Raw genomic sequence first — 26,740 nt, 5'->3', positions numbered from 1 at the left:
AGATTCCACATATATGATACTCTGCAGTGTTTGTGTTTCTCTGTCTGATTTATTTCATTTAGCATAATACCCTTAAGATTGAGCCACATTGTCACAAATGACAAGATTTCCTTCTTTTTAAAGGCTGAAAAAATTACATTGTGTTATATATATATATAACATTTTTCTTACCCATTCGTCCATTGACAGACAAGTAGGTTGTTTCCATATTTTAGCTATTGTGAATAGATGCTCTGAACATAGGAGTGCCGATATCTTTTCGAAATAATGGTTTTGTTTCCTTTGGATATATACCCAGAAGTGAGATTGCCAAATCATGTGGTAGTTCTATTTTTAATTTCTTGAGGAACCTCCATAATGTTTTCCATAATGGCACCAATGTACATTCACAACAACAGTGCACAAGTGTTGCCTTTTCTCCACATCTTTGCCAATACTTGTTATCACTTGTCTTTTTGATAATAGCCATCCTACAGGTATGAGGTGGTATCTCTTTGTGGTTTTAATTAGCATTTCCCCGATGATTAGTGATGTTGAGCATCTTTTCATGTACCTATTGGCCATTTGTATGTCTTCTTTGGAAAAGTGTCTACTTAGATCCTTTGCCCATTTTTAATTGGATTATTTACTTTTTTGCATTGAATTATATGAATTCCTTATATATTTTGGATATTAAGTGCTTATTGGATATATGGTTTGCAAATATTTTCTCCCATTCCATAGGCTGCCTTTTCATTTTGTTGATGAATTCTTTTGCTGTACAGAAACTTTTTAGTTTGATGTAGTCCCACTTGTTCATTTTTGCTTTTATTGACTTTGCTTTTGGTGTCATATCCAAAAAATCATTGCTAAGACCAATGTCAACATGCCTCCTATGTTTACTTCTAGAATTTTTGTGGCTTTAGGTCTTACATGAAAGTTTTTAATCCATTTTGAGTTGATTTTTGTGTATGGTGTAAGATAGGGATCCAGCTTCATTCTCCTGCATGTGGCTGTCTAGTTTTCACATCCCCATTTATTGAAGAGACTCTCCCTTCTCCACTCAGTGTTCTTGGCTCCTTTGTTATAAATTAACTGACCATATATGTATGGGTTTATCTCTGGAATCTCATTTCTGTTCCATTGATTGATGGTCTGTTTTTAAGCCAATACTATACTCTTTTAATTACTATAGCTTCCTATTATTTTGAAATCAGGAAGTATGATTATATAAACAAATGAATAACCTTAGAAAAATGAATTAACATTTGGCATCCTCAGCTCCCACCAAAATTTCCATTAAAATTGATTAAAATAATTAAATTAACAAGCTCCTAGACTTTACTCCTGGAGAGATTTAAAATGTCAGTGTCATAATACTGTACAAAATAAGTAATTGAAGTACTACATATACCCATTCAGAGTTAATTTCATGTACTCCATATAGCCTATATTTTAGGTCACAACCTTTAGATATGGTTAAAATCCATTTAGCATTTTAGCCAGCTGCAATAATAAACAGAAACACAGACACACCTAGATATACTTACATTTATTTATCTATATAATTGCAAAAAACTTTTTTATTTATATTGAGAATTCTTTCTGAAAATTACGTTTAATGGTTACATATTTTATCCTTAAAATATGTAATTATTTACATATTAGCTACCAAGCTCCTCAAGACCTGTGGGTATAAATGGGGTCATACTTCATTATTTATTCAATTTTCACTGGCTCTTGCCACTGTCTTCCTATGTAAGTCTTCAGAGCCTGATAAGGTCCTGGAGTGTATTTTGGATAGTTCCCAAGTGGTCACATAATAGTATCTCACATTTCCTCATGAATATGGATCTAATCTGAATCCATGTGATTTCCAAAGGCCACTGACATTCTCTGACCACCATGGTGTCTACCAGGTAGCTCTGTGCCCTGTGGCTACCATCATTCTTCCTGGATTCCAGAATATTTTAGAGGAATGGTAGACAATTTCTCCATATTTACAGAAAATCACTGGCAAATACTACAGGCTCTACTAAGTGGTGTGACTGCTACTTTTGTCTACTTCCAGGTGTGCAAATAGCCTACCAGGGTCTACCACAGATTCCCAGGAGCCACCACAGATACTAGACTGATCTGCCACAGAGTGGGAAATAATGGTACTTCTTGTGTTACACCAAAGTAGTAGTTGTGTCCTGACACCAGAGAGGTGAATCACCTTTATTTTTTACTAATGATTCTCTTACTGGGAACACAGACAGAAGTCTAGGGGAATAGCCGAGACTATTTCAACAAATGACCGATTTAGAATCACCCCTTTCTCTGTCCCTAAAACTTTACTACCTGGTGAAGTTTGGGATATTTGGTTTATTTTCTCCATGGGATTAGTTCTTTCCCAGCTTCATCTTCAGTCACTCACTCAAATTGATTTCTGATAACTCTCCCTTCTTCAATCCTCTTTTCCACTACTTTATGAAACATAATAACAACTGTATAGCCATTACCATGTTATTCGACTGGGAGGTTTAAACTTTACTCCCTGTTGTAATAGAAATATTGGATTTTAAAGCTCTTTTTCGTGTTAGAGGTTATTTCTTTAAAATAAAAGATGGATTATTTGGGCAAAGGTTTTGAAAAGTTTTAGGATTCTGAATATGTATTTAAAAGTAGATATTCCTAACTGATTTTTGCTTATAGGTAATTAATTTACTAATTTCAAGAAAGTAATTTCTTCATTAAGCAATTTCTGTGGTAAAATAAGTGTCGTTCTTCAAAACACCTCCATTACGTGCTGTAAATATGTCTAGCTATACTGAAAGTGTGTCACACAAAATCATCAAAACCTTGTAGTTCTTAAAAAAAAAAGAACGAAATTCACTTTAGTTCCCTTGCTAGTAGAGTATTAATCTCTCAAAATTGTGCAATTATTTAAGCTTTCACATTTAAATGCCAAGGTTTAGGGCTAGGCTTTGAAATCTTACACCCATAAATTTTGAGTATGTTATATACACAAAACAATTCCTCCAGTCTAACATGAGATATTGGTGGCCTTGATAGTGTGTCATCTCCATGTCCTATTACTCACAGGGAATTAAATGGATGCCATCCTTGAAGAGTTTCCATGAACTCAATGAAAACCATGTTAATTATATTTATAATTAGCTTTTCTTGGCTCTGAACTAACCAATTCCTACTCTCTGACCCGGTGAGTTGTACATGCCGATATTATGCTTTGTCCTTGCCTATATCAATGTACCAGCTATTGACATTCAAACTGAGTTTTTAAATGTATTTATAATTGCTGAATAATTTTTAATCCTTTCCTCCATCTTTCTTTTCTCTTTCCCTTACTTTTTATTAAAAGGCAAAATAAAATGTCTATAATAGATAAAGTAGTGTGTATGTATAGATAAAAACATCCCAGACCAACTTGCCAATAGAATTAAAGGCACATTAAAGTAAATGTTTTAAAAATGTATCATATAAGCCTGTCAGAACAATCTAAAAATAAGTCTCACATAGGACTATGCATGTTGAACGAATACTTTGTATCTGTTGATTTATAAAAGAAAATTATCATGATATTCATCATTCCAGGTATGATTACTGAATGCCTACCTGGTATCAGGTAAAGTCTTGAGCACTTTGCTAGTTGTATTAGTTTTCTAGGGCTGCCATAAAAAATTACATAATCTTGGTGACTTAAAACAATAGAAATTAATTTTCTCACAGTTCTGGAGCCCAAAAGTCTGAAATCAAGGTATCAGCAGGTTTGCACTCCCACCGAAAGATGTAGGGGAGATTTCGTTCCTATCTTCTTCCATCTTTCGGTAGTTACCAACTTCTTTGAGGTTGTGGCCACATAACGCCAATCTCTGCCTCCATGGTCATATGGCTTTATCCTCTCCTCTGTCTCTTCTCTGTGTCTCTTACAAGGAAACTTGTCATTAGATTTAGGACCCACCCGAATAATCTAGAATGAGCTCATCTCAAGATCTTTAGCTTATTTACATCTGCAAAGACCATTTTTCTAAGTAAGGTAACATTCACAGGTTCTGGAGATTAAGGCATAGACATATATTTTTAGGGAACACTACTGAATCCACTATACTTACATATTTCAAATTGTAATAAATATAGAGAAAAACAGAATGAGAGAGGTTAGCAATTTTCTTAAAGTTGCACAGATCATAAATGGTAGGACTACAGAAATAGAACTCGTTCCACTGCATTTTAAAAAATTTTTAAACTTTTTAATGGTTGTGTTGGGTCTTTGTTGCTGCGTGCGGGCTTTCTCTAGTTGCGGCAAGTGAGAGCTACTCTTTGTTGCGGTGCATGGACTTCTCATTATGGTGGCTTCTCTTGTTGTGGAGCACGGGCTCTAGGCGCGCAGGCTCAGTAGTTGTGGCATGTGGGTCCTAGAGCACGCAGGGGTCAGTAGTTGGCGCGGCAGGCTTAGTATTTATGGCTTGCGGGTTCTAGAGCTCAGACTTAGTTGTGGTGAATGAGCTCAGTTGCTCCGTGGCATGTGGGATCTTCCCGGACCAGTGATCAAACCCGTGTCCCCTGCATTGGCAGGCAGATTCTTAACCACTGCGCCACCAGGGAAGTCCCTCGTCCCATTGCGTTTTGTTGTGTTTCTATTCAGGTATTATTGGCATACACACAAGCTGTACATATTTAATGTATACATCTTTTTTTTTTTTTTTTTTTTTTTGCGGTACGCAGGCCTCTCACCGCTGCGGCCTCTCCCCTTGCGGAGCACAGGCTCCAGACGCGCAGGCTCAGCGGCCATGGCCCACGGGCCCAGCCGCTCCGCGGCACGTGGGACCCTCCTGGACCGGGGCACAAACCCGCGTCCCCTGCATCAGCAGGCAGACCCTCAACCACTGCGCCACCAGGGATGCCCTAATGTATACATCTTGATGGGTTTGAAGATAAATAAACACCCGTGAAAGTGTCATCATTACATTTTACTTGTTCATGTACTAATTTGTTTCGCTCTTTGGGTCTAGTTATCTTGACTGAGACATTCTCTTATTCTACAGTACGTTCCCAATGCCTCGCTTTTGGCCTTTGATTCAGATTAGGCATTAAGTAACCAATCACTGAATAAATAAATGTGTTGTTTTCTCACCAGCAAGTCCAGCTATTGCCAATATCCATGATATAAAGAAAATGTATCTGTTACTTTACAGCTGCTTTACCTAAAGGTTATCAAAATTCAGTAGCAACAGCTAGCCTCTTTCCAGAGATATTTAGTATGAAAATCTAATTCTTTAGACTGACTTAAAGAACAAGCTCTAAGATATAACTTTAAAAATAAGAATTGACTATTTCTCACCTTCCTCTCTGTTATTTAAAAATTATTTTTATTATTATTTTTAAGTCAAGGATAACTGAAAGAACAAGAAGATCTTCATAAGTTACCTCTTTATTTGGTCTTTAAGCACAGCCACTGACACATATTGACTGGTATATGATTTGTATTGAGCAGCAAGATCCAATTCGTTGCCTAGTTATTGCTGATGACTGAAGATAGTTTTTGTTTTTGCTTTTTTTTCCCCAGACAAATTAAGTGATAATTGGGGGTGGCCAAACACCACATCAGAACTACTCAGTCTCTGTGGCAATTGTTTTGTAAATGAACCACTCAGACCCCCACCCCTCCTTGAGGGAATTTGAGTTATTCATTTTGATAGGCAACTAAAATTTTGGTAATATAAAGGGACAGGATTGAAAAATATATGATCTGATCTATTTGAGGAATAATTTTCTCATAGTTACTAATTTTTGTTGTTGTTCTGAGCTCTTTCACTCTGTGTTTTCTTTGTCATTCATTCATTAACCATTCTCATGCCAAGGCAAATACCATCTAGTTAAATCTTTAGTGTTTTATCATAGACCTCTTGCTTGGTTTAGATGTACTTTCTTCTTGGGTTGTTCCAACATTGGGATTCCTTATTTGTTTTCTAAACATTCCTGAGTTTGGCAAGGAGGCTTTGTGCATTGCAAGGAGATTGACAACCAAATTTCTATCGTAGGTCACTAAAAGGGAGTTGGTGTCAGATTCATGGATTTGAGAACGCAGTGGTTTGAAGGAGTAGAATTCAGGGACACTAAATTGTTAGAACTGAAATATAATTGACTTGAAGTATACCATTAGGCACAGATGTACATTAAGCCAGAAGAAAATAAACCTTCTCAGTATTTCTGATGTTCAATTTCTTCATTTATAAAATGCATATTATAACACATTTCCACCAGGTTTCATATGAAACCTGGATGAGTAACACATGTAGAGAATCTGGCACAATGCCTGAAACATATTAGGGGCTCAAATATTATTACTTTAAAAAGTTCAGGTAGGACAGATAATTTCAGGAAGTTTTCTCCATAATTTTAGTGGAAATAGATCATGTAGTTATTAATTTCTTACATTTGTGAGTTTTGCACTGCCCAACATTTACCCCTCAAGCATACTAGCTCAATAAACTAAATTGAGAGAGCAGATATGTTTCTCAGGGAAAAATTGCATTAACCAAATTAATGACACTAGCAGATAAAAATCAGAATGTTAATTTCTTAATTTTCTGCTTAAAACTAGTTGTCATGTAGTTTTAAGTATGTGAGTCCTTATTATTTTATCTCTGTTGGCAGACTACATGGGAAAGCAAATTATAATTAGAATGCTACGTGGAATCTCAACAAGGAACAGTAGATGAACAGAATTGTAATTACCATCAGATTTACGTAGTTTATTAAATTCATCTCCACAACATGGATGCCCTTGTTAACAACAGTGGAATGTTTAAATCTCATTGCCTAATTTTTCTTTCCCTTAGAATATGGGTTGGATGGCTATTACATTCGTTGCTTTCTTTCCCTTAGAATATAGGTTGGATGGCTATTGTATTCGTTTGCTTTTACTAAAATTTTATGACCTACCTCCTGGCAGATTAATCTCTTTTTCTTCAGGAATGTTGACATCTTCAATCAAGAGTAGTCAGTTCTTGTTTGCTAAGAGCAACTCTCTGTCCTTAAAAGAAATTCTCAGCTCTCAGCTCTCATTAATTGTGTGTTGATTTTTACAATATAAATGTCAGAAAGCAATCTCATTTTTCTTCCGTAATTTTTGGATCACCTCTAACTGAAGACAGTACTTAATTTTTTTTTCCAGTTTTACTGAGAAATAATTGACATATCTCACTGTATAAGTTTAAGTCATACAGCATGATGGTTTGATTTACATGTATTGTGAAATGATTATCACAATAGGTTCAACTAGCATCCATCATTGGGTATAAATACAATAAGAAAAGAAAGAAAAAATAAGAAAGAAAAAAATTTCTCCTTGTGATGAGGACTCTTAGGATTTACCCTCTTAACACCATTTCTGTATATCATACAACAGTGTTAACTATAACCATCATGCTCTACATTGCATCCCTAGTTCTTATTTATCTTATAGCAAAGTTTGTACATTTGGACCATCTTCCTCCAACTCCCTCTCTTCCTACCCTCCTACTCTGGTAACCACAAATCTGATCTTTCATTTCTTTAAGTTTAGGATTTGTTTGTTTGTTGTTTTTGCTTTTGTTTAGGTTCCACATATATGTGATCACTACAGTATTTGTCTTTCTCTGTTTGACTTATTTCACTTAATGTAATGCCTTTAAGGTCCATCCATATTGTTGCAAATGGCAGGAACTCCCCAGTTTTTAGTAGCTGAATAATATTCTTTATTCATTCATCCATCAGTGAACACTTAGGTTGTTTCCATGTCTTAGCTATTGCAAACAATGCTGCTATAAATGTAGGGATGCAGATATCTTTTCAAGTTAGTGTTTTTATTTATTTTGGATATATTCCCAGAAGTGATAATGTTGGATCATATGGTAGTTCTGTTTTTAATTTTGTTTACGATCTTATATACTGTTTTCCATAGTGGTTATACCAATTTACACTCCCATCAGCACTGCACAAGTGTTCCCCTTTCTCCACATCCACACCAATATTTGGTATCTCTTGTGTTTTTTGATGATGGCCATTATAACAGGCATGAGGTGATATTGTGTTTTGATTTGCATTTCCTTAATGACTAGTGATGTTGAACATCTTTTCATGCACCTGTTGGCCTTTCATATATCTTCTTTGGAAAAATATCTATTCAAATCCTTTGTCGATTTTTTAAATTGGGTTATTTGTTTTCTTGCTATTGAGTTGTCCAAGTTCTTTTTATATTTTGGTGCTTGTGTTTGGTGCTTATCAGATACACTGTTTGCAAATATTTTATTCCCATTCTGTAAGTTGTCTTCTCACTTTGGCATTGGATACTTTTGCTATACAGAAGCTTTTTAGTTTGATGTAGTCCCACTTGTTTATTTTTTTATTTTGGTGCTTGTGTTTTAAGTGTCATAACCAAAAAATCATTACCAAGGCCCTTGCCAAGGAGCTTTATTCCTATGTTTTCTTCTAAGAGTTTCATAATTTCAGGTCTTACATTCAAGTTTTTAGTCCATTTTGAGTTAATTTGTGTGAGTGGTGTAATGTCAAGGTCCAGTTTTATTCTTTTACATGTGAATATTCAATTATCCCAACACCATTTATTGAAGAGACTCTCCTTTCTCCATCAAGTATTCTTGGCTCCTTTGTTGTAAATTAATTGAACAAATATGCACGGGTTTATTTCTGGAAACTCTATTCTGTTCCATTGTCTGCTTTTATGCCAATATTATACCGTTTTAATTACTATAGCCTTCTAATATAACTTGAAATCAGGAATTATAATGCCTCCTGCTTTGTTCTTCTTTCTCAGGATTTCTTTGGCTATCTGGGGTCTTTTGTGGTTCCATGTAAATTTCAGGAGGGTTTTTCCTACTTTAAAAAATGTTATTGGAATTTTGATAGGGATTGCATTGGATCTATAGATGGTTTGTGTTAGTATTGACATTTTAATAATATTAATTCTTCCAATTCATGAACATAGGTTACCTTTCAATTTATTTGCATTTTCTTTGATTTCTTTCATCAGTGTCTTGTTTTCAGAGTGGAGATCTTTTACTTTCTTTGTTAAATTTATTCTTAAGTATTTTATTGTTTTTGATGTTACTGTAAATGGGGTAAATTTTTAAATTTCTTTTTCAGAAAATTCATTGTTTTTGTACAGAAATGCTACTGATGTTTTTGTACAGAAATGCTACTGATTTTTGTGTGTTAATTTTACAATCCTGCAACTTTACTGACTTTATTTGATTAGATCTAACATTTTTGGGGCTCAGTGCTACTTAATTTTTTTTGACTCTCAGTTTCCTGATTTAAAAATGGAGATGACAATAGTATCTCCCTCCTGTGGTTTTTGAAAGGCTTAATAAAATAATGCTTTCAGGACTTACAGTGACTGACATAAATATGGACTCAGTAAATACTTTTAAAAACTCTAATTCCCCTAATATTTTATAGTGGTTTGCTATGACCTGACTTGTCAAAAAAAGGGATCCCCAGTGGGAGGACTCAAGATGGTAGAGTAGGACACTGAGCTCACCTCTCCCCATGAACACATCAAAAATATGTCTACATGTGGAGCAACACTCACTGAAAACAAACTGGAGGATGGAAGAAAGACTCTTCTACTACCAAGGCTATAAAGAAAGACCCACATGAGTCAAGTAGGAAGGGAGGAGAAGCAATCATGTGGGACCCATGCCCCTAGAAGGGAACACAGAAGAGGAGGGGGATATCACGAGCTCAGAGATGCTTCCTGGGGAATGAGGGGCTCGAGCTGTGTTGGACACCCCAGTCCTCAAGTCCGACAGTGGGAAGACAAGTACACTTAGCAGATTTCAAAACCAGTGGAACTTACGGAATTGTTGTAAGAAAAGGAGACTCCTGCACACAAGCAAGGTGCAGGAAGGTGACTGAAAACTGACCTGGGCTCTGGTTGGTTTCCCACGACTTCCCCAGTGCACACCCAGGCTCCCACTGGCTGCCTACTCTGACCCCTCTTGTTGCAGCGCAGTTCTTCACTAAGGCAACAGCTGCTGTTGCCAAGAACAGTGCTCACTTTGGAGCCAACTCAGACCCGGCCCAACATCTGAACAGGGCAAAGGCAGCCACTGGCTAGAGCAAAGGCAGCTGATTGGAAGCTGCCTGGAGCTCTGACTGTCATGCCAGAACCTTCCCAGTGCACGCCCTGGCCAGCACTGGGTGCCAGTGGAGGGAGACAGGGAGCACACAATTAGAAGGAACAGGACCATCTCAGACCCAACCCTCAGAGTTTCTGCTCCAGCACACTGAGACCCAACCCTAACCTGGATTAGGTGGTGACAGCTACTGAGCACAGGAGAAGCCCTGGTTCACACCTGGCTCTGGCTCTAGTTCCTCCATCTCCAGCCCTACCTCCCACCAAGGTGATAGCTGCCAGCACACCAAAGGGAAAGGAGGTGACCCATGCTCACTTCACATCCAGCTTTCCCTCCAAACCTGCTGGACATCCTCAGACTGCCTAGGGATGCTCCCACACAAGGATACTCCTTCAAGACTGGGATAGGTAACTGTTTCACCTAATTTCATAGAGACAGAGAAGGTTAAACAAAATGAGAAGACAGAGGAATTTGTTTCAAACGAAAGAAGAAGAGAAAAAAAAAACAACTAATGAAACAGAGAAAAATAATTTATCTGATAAAGAGTTAAAGCATTAGTAATAAGACTAACTGAACTTGAGAAAAGAACAGATGAACACAGTGAGAATTTTAACAAGGAACTAGAAAATATAAAAAAGAACCAGTCAGAGATGAAGGATACAATAACTGAAATAAAAATAAACTAAAAGAAATTAACAGTAGACTAGGCGATACAGACAAATGCAAAAGCGATCTGGAAGATAGAATAATGGAAATCACCCAATCAGAACAGTAAATAGAAAAACAAATTTTAAAAAAACTGAGGATAGTTTAAGGGACCTTTTGGACAACATCTAGCATACTAACCATTGCATTATAAGAGTACCAGAAGGAAAAGAGAAAAATAAATGGGTTGAAAATGTATTTGGTGAAATTATAGCTGAAAACTTCCTGAAGCTGAAGAAAGAAACAGATTTCCAGGTACAGGAAGCACAGAGAATTCCAAACAAGATGAAACCAAAGACAGCCACATCAAGACATATCATAATTAGAATGGCAAAATTTAAAGATAAAGAGAGTATTTTAAAGGCAAGAGAAAAACAAAGAGTGACATAAAAGAGAACCTCCACAAGGCTGTTAGATGATTTCTTTGCAGAAACTTTGCAGGCCAGAAGAGAGTGGCATGATATATTTAAAATGCTGAAAGGGAAAAAGTTACAACCAAGGATACTCTACTCAGCAGGGTTATCATTCAGGATTGAAGGACAGATAACTTCTCAGACCAGCAAACACTAAAAGAGTTTATCAATACTAAACCAACCCTACAAGAAGTGTGAAAGTATCTTCTCTAAGTGGAAAAGAAAAGGCCACAACAAGAAGTAAGAATTTACAGAAAAGGAGAACCCAGTCGTAAAGGCAAATGTACAGTAAAGGCTGTAGATTGTCTTCAGTAAGCTAGTGTGAAGATTACAAGACAAACATTGTGAAATCAAGTATACTGAGATAGACATGAAGATGTAAAAATACGACATCAGAAACATAAAATGTGGGGGAAGGGAGTAGGAAATGTGGATCTTTTAGAATGTGTTTGAATTTCAGTGACTATCAGTTTAAAACAAGTAGATATAGTTATAGGTCAACATAAATGAACCCCAGGTAACCAAAATCAAAAACCTACAATAGATACACAAAAACTAGGGAGAAAAGAATACAAGCATACCATTAATATTGTAACTCAACTATACTTCAATAAAAAATAGGGATTCTATCATAGCAAGACTTTTCATAATACATATAGCTCCCTCTCTATATCTATTAACAGTTTCCCTCATAATCATGTGAAGAATGAAGTCCACCTTAATTTGTAACAGCTGGATAAAGGTGTTGGAAATGCCTGAACTCTACTTTGTTCGGTATCTAGAAGTTGGAGCCTTAGATTCCTGTTTTGAAGAGGAGTCAGACTAACTAAATGGCATAATGCACAGGAATGTCCTTTAAAAATGACAAAATATATTGTATGTGAAGAGGGTACCCAGGAGAGGGAGGGTAACTGTGTAGAGAACTTGGGAGCAGTAAATGCAAAAATAAGGCTTTCTGGAGTTGGTGAAGAGACAATTTCCACAAAATTTCATGCAATTCCTATGATAAAAAGTCTTGAGTGATTACTTGCTTCTTTCACCATGAAATACACAAGGCAATCTAGCAACATAACAAGACAAAGTGCTCTGGTTGCTAACACCTTCGGGTGACATATCCTGAAAGAGAATCTTCCCTACGGAGATTATGAAATGGCATTATTCTTGCTTCAATATTTTCATATGCAGCAAGAAGAAACTACAGGCTAATAAATCAACAAGTCACTTATCCAGCTGCCTCCTTTCAGTACCATTGCTTTAAATAATTTCTTATTTGAATTATTCAATAATTTCACCAGGAGCACAGCAAGGATTATTAGTCAATCTTTTCTATACCAGGCATGATTGGAAGGCTTAATAGTTTGAAACTTAAAATGATTTATTAGTTATGTAAATGCTTGTGATCTATCACTTGTTTATGAACTGTTTCATGAAGTGGTGAGAGGCTGAAATAAGACTTTCAGTTTGAAACAAGAAACCGTTTATATAAGAAGAAAGTAGTCATGTGATTATCAATTAGAGAGCAGCCATGGGGCTGTTAGCCAGATACATATACATTAGAATATACAAATGCTAGAATTCTTACGAAGGAGTGGATCTCAACACAAGCTTCCTCTACACAAATTAGTCAATCTCTCAGTTAAAGGCAAGCTATTGGAAAGTTGATTTTTTGAAAAAATCCATTCTCCCAATTTGAAACTCCACAAATTTCTTTCTAACAATTTCCCAGCGTACAATAGTCCCATTCCAGACATGACTTGGTTACTGCCATCTTGGGCAGAATCAATTTGATCTAGTTTGATCTGGGCGTCTGTTTTAAGTCACTCTAATTGCCAAGTGCTTCTGTCGTTCACATTATCAGATTGGATCAGAGCATGTGTTAGCAGTTTATCTCTTCTACCACCAGGTCCTTTATTATCTGCTTTGCCCTTGGTTGACTTGAACAATCTGGAGAAATGATCTTTATTCTAATGGAATTCCATTCAATTAGTTCATTCAGTTCTAATATCTAATGTCTTGACATTGTAGGGAAGCAGATGAAACCTGCAACCTGCATCTGCTTTGGGATCAAAACAGGAGGGAGAAACAGGCAGAACGTAAGCAGTTCTTAGTAGCCAAAGAGGTTTATGCTAAAAACTTAATTGAAAATCATGCATTTAAGTGAGTATATTATGTTTTCTTGTGGGAGTTTTTCCTAACAAAATATTTACTTAGCATCCCAAAGAGATACAGCACCAGACATCTGTGAGATAACCTCAATATATTTGGCTTCTCTTATGTAGCTTACAGTCTAGGGATACTCAACCTTGCTCATAAGCAAACAGAAATGAATTGGAAAATATATACCCTTTATTAACATGTTTCGAAAGTATGAAAGAATGTTGGTGATAGTGGCAAAGTTTCCTAGCAGGAATATTAATTGGTACAATGGTACAATATTTGGAATAAATTTTTAGTATGTATATATAAGTAATTAAGTTATGTATATAATTAAGATACTTATGTAATTGCTATATATATGCACTTAAGACATAGATACATGGATGTACATATACATATATGTATAATGCATATGCTATATATATAATGCATATGCTATTTGATCAGCTATCCCAATGCTAGAAATTAATTCAATAGATATATCATAATGCTCATTGCTACATTACTTGTATTGGAACAAAGCAAGCATTCTTTCTCTCTCTCTTTCTTTTACTCTCTCTCTCCCCACTCCATCCCTCTCTTTCTTTTTCACAAACACACACATACACACACACACACATGCACACACACATATCCCAACTTAGTGGTCCGTTAGTATGATTTAATAGAGGACTATTATGAGAGGCAGTATAGAAACCAGGCTCTCTGCTTGTCATGTCAGTTACCTGTGCTATGCAATCTTGAATACATTACTCAAACTTTCTCTGCCACTTTTCTCTCATTTGTAAATTGGAATAATAATAATACCTAACATAGGTGGCTATTTCAAGGAGTAAGTTAATATATGTAAAATTTTTAAAAGGGCCTGATATGTAGGTACGATTTCCTAAGTTAGCAACTATTTTATGTGTCTATTAAAAATAATGTATTTAACCTACTTATGCTGATTTAGAATGCTTGCTAAGATACATTATTAAGCAAAATGAAAAGTAAACTAATGAATAATATCATGCATATTTTATCTCATCTAGTTAAAAACTATACAATTTTGGTAAATGCTGAAGATTTTTGGAAAGATATACTGGAAATAGCTAAATGGTAGCTGGAAGCAGCACCCTCTGAGAAACGGTAGTGGAGGTTTAAGGCAGGGGAAGAATTTAACTTTTCATTTTAGGTCTTTCCCTCTTATTTGAAACTTTTACCAAATACACTTTTATAAATTAAGCAAAGGGCTTCCCTGGTGGCGCAGTGGTTGAGAGTCTGCCTGCCGATGCAGGGTACACGGGCTCGTGCCCCGGTCCGGGAGGATCTCACATGCCGCGGAGCGGCTGGGCCTGTGAGCCATGCCCGCTGAGCCTGCACGTCCGGAGCCTGTGCTCCGCAACGGGAGAGGCCACAATAGTGAGAGGCCCACGTACGACAAAAAAAAAAAAATTAAGCAAAATTTACAAACATAACTGGCTGTTTTTTGATGACAAGTTTAGTGGCTCTTTGCTTTCTTACCACGTTTATCTCCAATGTGACTTATATCCTAGTAAGCCAACCATGGCGGGAGTTACTTTAGAAAGACCTTCTGTTCCTACCACCAATGTGAGTTAATGTGACATAATACAGTGATTTCTTCAGGTGATGTCCTGTATATGATGACATGGTTTATCTTGCTAATAGTTCCATTGAAGAGTTTTAATAATTCTCTCTGCCCTAGCCTATGACTGGCTCTTGCAATAGAATATAAAGTTCATAACAGAGAAGGAAGAAGCCACAATCCAAACACACAGAAATACTAATGGTCACACTTTTCTCCTCAAGTGACATTTATCTTTCAGAGATCAGGCTTATTTTGACAAAAACTGGGAAAATGATGGCCTTTGATCCATGTATTGTTAAGGTGACTTGTACACTAGTTCAGCTTTCACGTCACTTCAACCCTCTTTAGAATAGTTTATCCATTAGAAATGATCATTCTGCAGGAATTTCAGGTCTCACTGAATGTCTTCATGTCTTCCTTGAGGTAATGAAAAATACTAAGCAAACTGGTCAGAACAGAAATATTGCTATAATATTGAGAAATCCCTTTAAGTTAGTGATAGAATCTCCAGGAAGTGAAGAGGGTGTGCTATTTTTTCTCATAGTGGATCTGGGCAAATATTTTCTTCTTTAAATCAGAGATCTATTAGTCCAGGAAGAAAATGAAATTTGCAATAGTATAATATTTGTGGAAACTATGCAATTGGGGATTATATGCCCTACCTAAGGGTATTCAAACCAAAATTAAACAGTGTACGTGCAGGAAAACAAACAAACAAACAAACTAGACTGCAGCCAAATTTGACCTCAGGGAGCAGTCGTTCAGATATCTAAAATTGCTAGAAAATGTCTAAAAGTACGAGGATGTGACTGGAGCTGTCCCTATTGGCAAGTACAACAGAGAGGTGACTGCCATAAACAGGAACTGCACGGCCACCAAGGGCTGCGTGTGTGTGTTTCTTTGGAGGGGTATACAAATGAGGTCTCTGCGGAAGGGAATGGCTGGGGTTGTCTTCAAATGAACTTTTCCCAAGACAATGTTCTGAAGAGACAAAGGGACCTCAACAAGGATGTGTATTTATGGAAGCCCATTGGCTGATGAAGGAGTCAAAACCGGGCAGCCCGAGGAGGCATAATCTATGAGGAGGCAAGTGTAGCTGGAGGGACCTAAATCTTAGAGAATTTCTGAAAAACCTCTACAAGCAACTCAAGAAAAAAGTCTTGACAGTGTTGCTTTCACCTTCTGAGGATACCAGTATCAGATTTCAGCAGCTTGGCCAGGTGAGACCATGACCTTTCACCTTAATCATCTCCCTCCCTAAGCAATACTCAAGGAGTCAGAAGTATTTGTTAGAAAGGTGGGGAGTAAGAAATGAGGCATAGAAAAAGAAATGAAACCGACTACTCTTCACCACTCCATTGCAGGCTTTCAAGCCTGCACCAGGCTTCCAAACCTGCACCAGGCTAAAACTTGAAGTGGGAGGAAAAGCTTTAAATTTGGGTTAAGATTGGACAGTCAATGATCTAAGAGTCACTGGAAAGGCTTTTGGATCTGCCCAAATCTCTTCTGGATGCAGAGAAGAGGAAGTCCATAGAGTACGTTTAACGGTGAGAGAAGAGAAAAAGAGTTTAATGCCAACCCATCTGTCAGATCCAGCCTATGCAATAAAGCTGTTACACACAGAACAGCTCTTGACTGTAACAATGAATGAATGAATAAATGAATGAATACCTCAAGATAATATGAAATGAGTTCTTTTTTTTTTTTTTTTTTTGTGGTACCCGGGCCTCTCACTGTTGTGGCCTCTCCCGTTGCGGAGCACAGGCTCCGGATGCGCAGGCTCAGCGGCCATGGCTCACGGGCCCAGCCGCTCTGCGGCATGTGGGATCTTTCCGGACCAGGGCACAAACCCGTGTCCCCTGCATCGGCAGGCAGACTCTCAACCACTGCGCCACCAGGGAAGCCCGAGTTCTTTTCTTGAAAACTAGATCTGGGTTAATATAATCATAGGGAGAACCAATGATTCTCCCAAAGGTGAAGAGCAAATTTAGGGGCTGTCAGAATTAGAACTAGATCCACCATGCTTTTTCTCTTCCTCTGGTCTTTTTTTCTCCCTGGGTAGTGGTTTTATTCAGGCAGAGGCCATATCGGTTACAATTCCACCTCCAGAGAGGAAAAGGAACTTAGAAAAACAATCCCCAAAGAAGGTTCCCATTGGCTTGGTTTGGGTCACATGCCCATAATCAGATGAATCACTGTAGTGCAGGGTGTGGGGGGGGTGATATATGGTGATTGGTAAACCCAGCTGGAAACACTTGGGTGTAATGGGGAAGGAGTTGTTCCTCAAAGAAAATGGGGCATGGTGGAACGACTCTGGAAAGACAAAAATACTGACTCTATTTCCTATGTCCTCCAAATTTATTCCCCAAAAATGAATTGTTAAAGTGCTCCATTCACTGGTGAGAGGACTGACAAATAGATTTATGAGCATTGAAAGCTGACAATTTTTGTCAGTGATTGTGATGACTTACTGACAGCCACAGTTAACAAAGGTCTGTGGAAAAAGACTAATAAATGCTCTGAAACAGGCAGGCAAGTAACACTGCATAACAGTATTTTAGGTAAGGAAATGCTGCTCCTTTGTCAGAAACTCCACTTACTGATATGAGTGGCAAGATCTTCAGGCAATTCTCAGGAGAGGTTTTGTTTATAAAATTATCTCTATTAATTTAAAATTTTTCCTAACCAGGTATGTTCTATATAGAACAAGACAAGTATATTAAGAGCATTTCAGAACACAGAAGTTATCAACTGTTTTATGAAGCATTTGTTTTCAGTTGATTTCTTTGGGTTTGTAGGCCTGGACTTTCATAGTCAGTTTCCACAAGAATGTAGTTTGCCAACAATTTAAGTAAATTGCCACCATGTAAAGAGTGGTATCTTGCCTATGTCTTCATGGTCCAAAAATTTATCTTACTATAAGTTTGCAAATAGTATTATTAGAATTATTTTCCTCTTTCATTATTGTAAAATGAGCATATTTTTGTAATAGAATTGACAAAATTCATTTAAAAATGTTTTAAAAAATTCAAAAAATACAGAATGTTACCCATAGTTTTTAATGAGAATAATTTTTTCTTAAATATTATTTTCTGTATGTATTGATTGTGTAACCAATTACTTTGCAGTTCACTAACTTTTTCAAATCATGTTTGGGTAATACCATTGGTTTTTTTCAAGTATTTTATTGGATTTTTTTTTTAATTTTTAATGGATGCTGTATTTATTAATTTTTTGTGTTTTTAATGATGTGTTTAAAGATGAATATTTTTATCAGATAATTTATATATTCTTCTACAACAGGTACTTTTGTTCTCTGGACACTTATAGGATTATTTTTATTTTGAGGTTTCTTTTTATTTGCAATTTGAAAACCTCAGGATTATTTTAACCATTTTCTATATTTGTTTGATTTTTTTCTGGAAATCAATGAGTCTTTTTATTTTCTAGGTTTTTTTCTTTCTTTTAATTTGGAAAAATTTTATTCTGTTTAAATTTGGACGTTTTCTGTATTTCATTTGTTTGGTTCTCTATATTTTAGATTTCAGTTTCCAGCCTGTCCAGTTCTTTGCTTTTTTTAAAAAAATTATTTTTATCTAGCCTGCTTAAAGTCAAATTCTGTTTTCTTTACTACTGTTTTTATATCGTGCTGCTTCTAATTTAGCTTGAAATTCTATCGTGTCATTAATTTTCCTTAAATTTCTTATCTTGGCTGGAATAATCCCCTACTAGTTTTGTTCAGCTTCATCCTTATCTCCTGATTATCTTATTCATGCTTTAGAAGTGTTCTTTTTTCTTAATGGGTTTAATTCAACCGTTTTGCTTTACAGACAAATAACTTAAGAATGCAGAAGTTGAATGATTTTCCAGAAGTTGAATGATTTTCCAAAAGTCACAGGGAGATGATTACTCTACACATCTTCCTCTGTTGTCCCTCCTTTTCCAAAAGTGCCATTCCACTAATGTCTTGGTTAGGGTATGTGCTATACATTTTGCAAATTCAAAAAGAAAAACAACAATTTTAACATGGAATTGTTTATCTGCTGGTCCCATTAGTAAATATGGTCATGTTAAGAGTTAGTATAGTGTAAGCGAAATAAACCAGATACAGAAAGACAAGTGTTGTATGATCTCACTTATATATGGAATCTAAAACAAACTCAGAACCAGAAAGTAGAATTGGGCAGGTGGGGAGGTGGGGGCGGATGGGAGAAGTTGGGCAAAAGGTACAAACATTCGGTTGTTGTTTTTTTTTTGCGGTACGTGGGCCTCCCACTGCTGTGGCCTCTCCCGTTGCGGAGCACAGGCTCCGGACGCGCAGGCTCAGCGGCCATGGCTCATGGGCCCAACCGCTCCGCGGCATGTGGGATCTTCCCGGACACGGGCACGAAGCCGTGTCCCCTGCATCGGCAGGCGAACTCTCAACCACTGCGCCACCAGCAAAGCCCGAACATTCAGTTTTAAGTGATCTATTGTATAGCATTGTGACTATAGTTAATAATACTGTATTGTGACTATAGTTAATAATACTGTATTGTATACTTGAAATTTGCTAAGAGAGTAGAGCTTAAGTGTCCTTACCACATGCAGAAAAGTTAATTATGTGAAGTGATGAAGGTATTAATTAACTTGATTGTAGTAATCATTTTACAATGTATACATATATTAAATCATCATGTTGTACATCTTAAACAAAAAGAGTTAGTAGGGCATAGTGATAAGAACAGATGCTAGAGCCATAGTCCCTGGGTTGGAATACCACCTTCTCCATTTCTAGTGGTATGACTCTGTAAAAACTATTTAACTGCCATGGGCCCAAGTGTCTTCTTCCGTAAAAAGGGATGATAATACCAGGATCTACCTCAAAGTGTTGGTCTAAGGATTAATTGGGTTAGTACATGTAAAACCCTTAGAAGTGTCTGACAAATATTCAATAGATGCTATTACGGCATTGCTTTTAGTATTGAAGCATGATCTGTGGGCCATGGTGGATGAATCATAATGGTACAGTGAGTGATGAGGGTGGAGAGTGGCATCCAAAGGGCTGCATGGAGACATTTGGGAGGACAAGGGAAGAAAGAAATATGCTACCTCACTCAGGTATCTTGACTGTCCTCAGCTTGTTACAAAGATCAATTACACCCTTTATTTCTCTCAGTTACTTACCTATGGTATATAAACATTTAATTAAAAGACACATATAATGCTATGGGAAAGAATTAGGCACATTATATGTCTAGAGCATTGGTTGGAGTGAGATGGCTCAATCACTACAGATTACTGAAGAGAAAGGACTATTTACAGAGGTATGGGCAGGGTAAGGGATATCAAATTAGGGATGACAGATGGTGATGCATCCTCAGGTTAAAAACATCTGGAAGTCACTACCATCCCAAGATGCAAGGAGAGGGAGTGGTTACCAGAATAAGGTGAGACCTGCTGCTTTAAGGAAGTGTTGTTCCACTGATGCTTTGTCCCTCATGAAGGAAGGCAGCCAATGCCAGCCTGTGCCTGGGAAGGAAAGGAGCCAAGAGATTAAATACTTTGACTTTTCTATTTTTCCACTCTCTGATTTCCTGCTTGTACCTCTCATTGGCCAAATTCAATGATAAACCAAAGGACAAGCTGTGTCCTGGTGGCATTATCAGCTGTTTAGATGTGCATTAATGACTATATTAGTTAAAAACTAATATACAAATATATATATTACATTATATAAATATACATACTAATATTTATATATTAGTTTTAAACTAATATAGTTTATATATATATATATATATATATATATATATATATATATATATATATATATATATGGTCTGGCATTCAAGCCCTAACCCAAATAACTGCAAATTGCCTTACAGCCCTAGGATGGATGCTAAGAATTGGCTCATTCAACCTCTATTTCTTCTGCCTCTTGGGATGCTTTCCTATAATGAAGAGGCTGAAAGGCTATAAACCAAATTCCCTAGATTCATTGCAACTACTCTTGATGCAAAACAATTTCTACTGATGATGTACACGTGTGTGAAATTCTCTTGTTGTCCTTGTTGTTGTTCCTCTTGTTCTTGTTGTCCTTGTTTTTTCTCTCTTTCTTTTAATTGACCTGGCTTACTATACACCTCTAAATGTCTTCCTCCTTATTGACTAGATAAGGAAGTCAGGAAAACCTGACAGAAGGAAAACCTCTGTTTCCTATATTTATGTCCAATTCCCCTGTATATATAAGGGCATGCCTCATGTTTATTTGTTCGCTTGATTATGGTGTGTGTGTGTGTGTGTGTGTGTGTGTGTGTGTGTGTGTGACAAATTCACTAGGGCCTATTCCAATATCTTAGGTATAGCTATAGGTTAATAAATATTTTCAGGTTAATCACTGATGAACTTAAGAATTGTGCTTTCCACATGAAAAGATGCTCAATATCACAGCTTATTAAAGAAATGCAAATCAAAACTACAATGAGTATCACCTCACACCAGTCACAATGGCCATCATCGAAAAGACTAATAATAAAAAATGCTGGAAAGGGTGTGGAGAAAAGGGAACCCAACTACACTGCTGGTGAGAATGTAAATTGGTGCAGCTACTGTGGAAAACACTATGGAGGTTCCTCAGAAAACTAAAATTAGAATTACCATATGATCCAGTAATCCCACTCATGTGCATATATCCAGAAAAGAGATAAACTCTAATTTGAAAAGATACATGCACCCCAACATTCATAGCAGCACTATTTACAATAGCCAAGACATGGAAGCAACCTAATTGCCCATTGACAGGTGAATGGATAAAGAAGATGTGATATACACACACACACACACACACACACACACACACACACACACACACACACACAGTGGGATATTACTCAGCCGTAAAAAAGAATGAAATAATGTCATTTGCAGCAACATGGATGAACCTAAACATTATCATACCAAGTGAAATAAGTCAGAGAAAGACAAATAGCATATGATATCACTTATTTTTTGAATCTTAAAAAATGATACAAATGAACTTATTTATAAAACACAGACTCACAGACCTAGAAAACAAATTTATGGATAATAAACAGGAAGGGGGGGGAAGGATAAATTAGGAGTTTAGGATTAGCAGATACAAACTACTATGCACAAAATAGATAAACAACAAGGTCCTACTGTATAGCACAGGGAACTATATTCAACATCTTATAATAACTTATAAGGGAAAAGAATCTGAAAAAGTATATATATATATATATATATATATATCACTGAATCACTTTGCTGGAACCAGGAACTAACAGCATTGTAAATCAGCTATACTTCAATAAAATAAATATGTAAATAAATAAATAATTGTGCTTTCCAAATGCAAGCCTAGCCTTTATAAATAATAGCAAACAGAAGCCCATGATATGCAAAATTAACACCTCAAAGTTGTCATATGCCATTTTGATATTCTTTAACATTGAAGCCAAAATAAAATGTTGCAAGGATTGCCAATGACTTCTATTTGAAGATGAATGTGTGCTTTTTAATCAACAGAAAAACAATTAAAAATCATTTAATCAATGTGTGCATTGTTTTGAATCTGAATCTGAAGCTAGAAATTCACATCTGCCGTTAATGGATTTCCAGAGAAGCATGTGTTAACTCCTAGGAATTAATAAGTTTTTTATGCTTTTATGTCATCTAACTATAAACACAAACCATTTCTATTTGAATGTGTATATTCCAACCTAAAAGATTTGGGCCTTTTTCAAAAGCACACTACAGAAATAAATAAGTTCAATATTAACATGGATTCAATATTAACATTTATACAATATTAACATAGGGAGAGTGAATTATGCCAAGAAAGAAAAATGGGCGAGAAAACACATTACAAATTAAAAATCACCATATAAATATAGAATACTGATAGTTTATTTTAAATGAAGATGTCTTTTGGAGTCAGGAAATGGTAGACTTGAGACCGAGCCCTGGTGCCACACTATTATGTGAACTTGGGCAGGTTTCTTGCTGTCACTTAGCTTCATTTTAGCCATGCGTCAAAAGGAAAAACAGGTTCTCTTGAATTAAGGCACAAAGATAACCCTCAGAGGATGCCCCCTGAGTACAGACTGTGTATTGAGAGCAGATGTTGATCACATCTTGAAAACGCTTTTACCACAGCTGAGGCACATGGCACGACAGCCAAATAGGACATTTTTGGCTCACATCAATCATCTCTCGGGGTAAAATTAGAAGAAGAAAAAAAAGGAGCTGCAATGCAGTACTTCCAGAAGACACTATTCCTGTCATAAGATGCCACAACAGCCGCATGCTTGGCTTCCCTTAATCATACAGATGTTTGGCACAGAACAGGTCCAGGGTCCAGCTGTTCAACCAGAGTTAGTACTTTGTATCCAGATGTCTCAGCACCATACAAAACAGGCTTTAACACATTTCTTTTTTCCCTCGGTGATAACTTTCATTTTGCTTTCTCTTTTATGATTCTCAGGACTGAATGTTTTAATTTATTCAATCTGCGACGGGCCATTAATCTGCGACGGGCCATTAGTTAGCTCATATTTTCTATCCAACCATAATGAATATTACAATATAGGTTTGTAACTGTAACATTTATTTCACGAAAAGTTGTGGTTTAATGAACAGAAACAAAGTTTGGATATTTTGGCTTTAAAAAATTAATTTAAATGGTCACAATTTTATTATAACATTTTGGAGGAAACTAAATTTGAATAAAGTTGAAGCAAATTGCATTGACATTTTGGGAGCTGAGATTATCTATTAATTCTCAGTAGTTTTGATGTCTCTTAATTGATGAACTGTATTTAACCTGGTTACATGGCTTAACCCAGAACCCACTAGGTACTATCCTAAAAGTGATTTTAGGGCAGTTCTCACTAGGTAACATGCCACAGAGTCTCCTCCTAGTGAACATGTTTTCTAAAAATGCTGCTTCATTACCATTCCATTATTCACACTGGTGATTTTCACCTAGTAATAAGATCATTGCAATTTTTTTGCCATCAAATCTTTAGCTACTGAGTTGTTTCATGAAAAATGCATTGACGATGTACAGATGATTTCTTCTTCATCAATATACTATATCACCTTAACATACTCTCATCCCCCCTCCATCTTCTGTCTTCTTTGGTGGAATTTCAAATCAATCAGACAATGGTTTGCTGTTATTAAAGGCTGCAGCTGATTTATAGCCCAAATTTTCTGATGGTGTGAATAGAATAGAATACAGATCTGTGATAATTAGAGCTGCCACTGCACTATAGTGGAAATATTATTAAATTGGGAATTAGGAAACTGAGATTGCGGTTCTGTTTTATTTTTAACAATATATATAATAAGAGATGTTTAGTTTATCTTGTTGAGTTTTAATTTTCTTACTTATCAAATGAGAGCTTTCAAGAAGTGGTCTTTATCGTGCCTCTACTAATTAGCTTCTTGTTACAAGTTATGTGTCAGCCCTGGCATAAATACGAAGTGCCTGTATTTGCTTTGTTAATTAATATTTCAAATATACCTTTTCCTTCCCACACACACCATTTATTTATTTTTCTCCATTAGAGATGGAGCTATTGCATATACTGTTCAAAAGTTTTATAGAGCACAGGTGCCTTATCGACAAGCAGCTAAAGAACAAGGACTCTGAGTATTAAGACTACAGTCAGAGCACAGAGACTAACACATTAAAACTATACAAATATGGAAAATCTAAATCAGCTGAACACTGATTATGAATTTAACATCTTGGTTATGCTTTGAAGAAGGGCGATAAATATCATTCTAGATAGGGCCCCTTATATAAACAACTTCTTACAAATTATACAATTTATTTTTTAATAAATTATAAAGTAGTTTAAATTTAAAAGTACATTTCTGTTTTTTACATTTAGAAAAAAGTCCATTAAACGAATCCAATAAAGCACAAGTTTCGAAATGCCTCTTCGTTTCTCATTTGTCAAAGAAAAGGAAAATGAATGTAAGCAGAAAGAGTCTACAATTGAGATAAAGAGATTAGGAAAGAGGCAAGTGAAGGAAATCTGTGGCTTCTAATATGACTTAGCACTCACACAAACATTAATTCACTAAGATAGTGAGTTTTAGCGCATCACTGAATGTCATTGCCCTTTGAAATGTCGATTTACCAATATTCACAGTTCATTAGCTGAATTAATCCTTAACCTTTGGAGGCCTTCTCTTTAGAAGACAAAACTCAACAAGGAAAAATTCTATTTTGAAGAGAGAGCAACCATGAAACTTCAACTACTATGAACTGAAGTGTGTATGAGAATATGAGATTACACACACATGCACACACGCACACACACACACACATCACACACACAAAGTGGAACATCTGGAGAGAAAAATGAAAATATTTATAGAAGTTACCCTTTAACAGGAGATTATGGGTAATTTCCATGAGATGCTTATCTTTGTTTCTTACCTTTCTAAAAGGAATGTCAATTATTTTTGAAAATAATAATTTATTAATGAATCAACTGATTAACATATGATATATGTAAGAGTCATTTGAGTATTTCAGCTGTTTCTTCAGCTCTACCATCCGAAGTGATAAATATCAAATTTTGCTGCACATTAGACTCATCCAGGGAGCTTAAAAGAAAAAAAAAATCCCATTATACAGGCTTCACTCTATACCAATTAAATTAGAAGCTCTGAGAATGAGACCTAGACATCTGTATTTTTTTAAACATCTTTATTGCAGTATAATTGCTTTACAATGTTGTGTTACTTTCTGTTGTATAACAAAGTGAATCAGCTATTTTTATACATATATCCCTATATCCCCTCCCTCTTGCATCTCCCTCCCACCCTCCATATCCCATCCCTCTAGGTGGACACAAAGCACCGTGCTGATCTCCCTGTGCTATGCAGCTGCTTCCCACTAGCTATCTACTTTATATTTGGTAGTGTATATATGTCAATGCTACTCTCTCACTTCGTCCCAGCTTACCCGCCCCACCACCGTGTCCTCAAGTCCATTCTCTACGTCTGCATCTTCATTCCTGTCCTGCCCCTAGGTTCATCAGAACCATTTTTTTTAAGATTCCGTATATATGTGTTAGCATATGGTATTTGTTTTTCTCTTTATGACTTACTTTACTCTGTATGACAGACTCTAGGTCTATCCACCTCACTACAAATAACTCAATTTCATTTCTTTTTTATGGCTGAGTAATATTCCAATGCATATATGTGTATATCTTCTTTATCCAATCATCTGTTGATGGACATTTAGGTTGCTTCCATGTCCTGGCTATTGTAAATAGAGCTGCAATAAACATTGTGGTGCATGTCTCTTTTTGAATTATGGTTTTCTCAGGGTATATGCTCAGTGGTGGGATTGCTTGAGCATATGGTAGATCTATTTTTAGTTTCTTAAGGAACCTCCATACTGTTCTCCATAGTGGCTGTATCAATTTACATTCACACCAACAGTGCAAGAGGGTACCCTTTTCTCCACACCCTCTCCAGCATTTATTGTTTGTAGAGTTTTTGATGATGGCCATTCAGAATGCTGTGAGGTGATTTACCTCACTGTGGTTTTGATTTGCATTTCTCTAATGATTAGTAATGTTGAACATCCTTTCATGTGTTTATTGGCAATTTGTATATCTTCTTTGGAGAAATGTCTATTTTGGTCTTCCACCCATTTTTGGATTGGGTTTTTTATTTTTTTGATATTGAGCTGCATGAGCTGCTTCTATATTTTGGAGATT

General features: G+C 36.3%; 1 protein-coding gene across 1 annotated transcript in view; it reads right to left on the bottom strand.

Annotated features, from left to right (window-relative positions):
* Positions 1–26,740, bottom strand: part of KCNA4 (potassium voltage-gated channel subfamily A member 4) — an 865,487-nt gene that overhangs the window by 150,013 nt on the left and 688,734 nt on the right. The window contains exon 6 of the transcript XR_010946099.1: positions 20,253–20,495. The gene's annotated coding sequence lies outside the window, so the exon portion shown is untranslated. Of the gene's footprint in view, positions 20,496–26,740 lie in introns of the transcript that reaches the window.

Source organism: Pseudorca crassidens, chromosome 9 (genome assembly GCF_039906515.1).
Source record: "Pseudorca crassidens isolate mPseCra1 chromosome 9, mPseCra1.hap1, whole genome shotgun sequence".
Lineage (NCBI taxonomy): Eukaryota > Metazoa > Chordata > Mammalia > Artiodactyla > Delphinidae > Pseudorca > Pseudorca crassidens.
The sequence above is the reverse complement of the archived record's forward strand: the minus strand, read 5'-3'. Positions and strand labels throughout refer to the sequence as shown.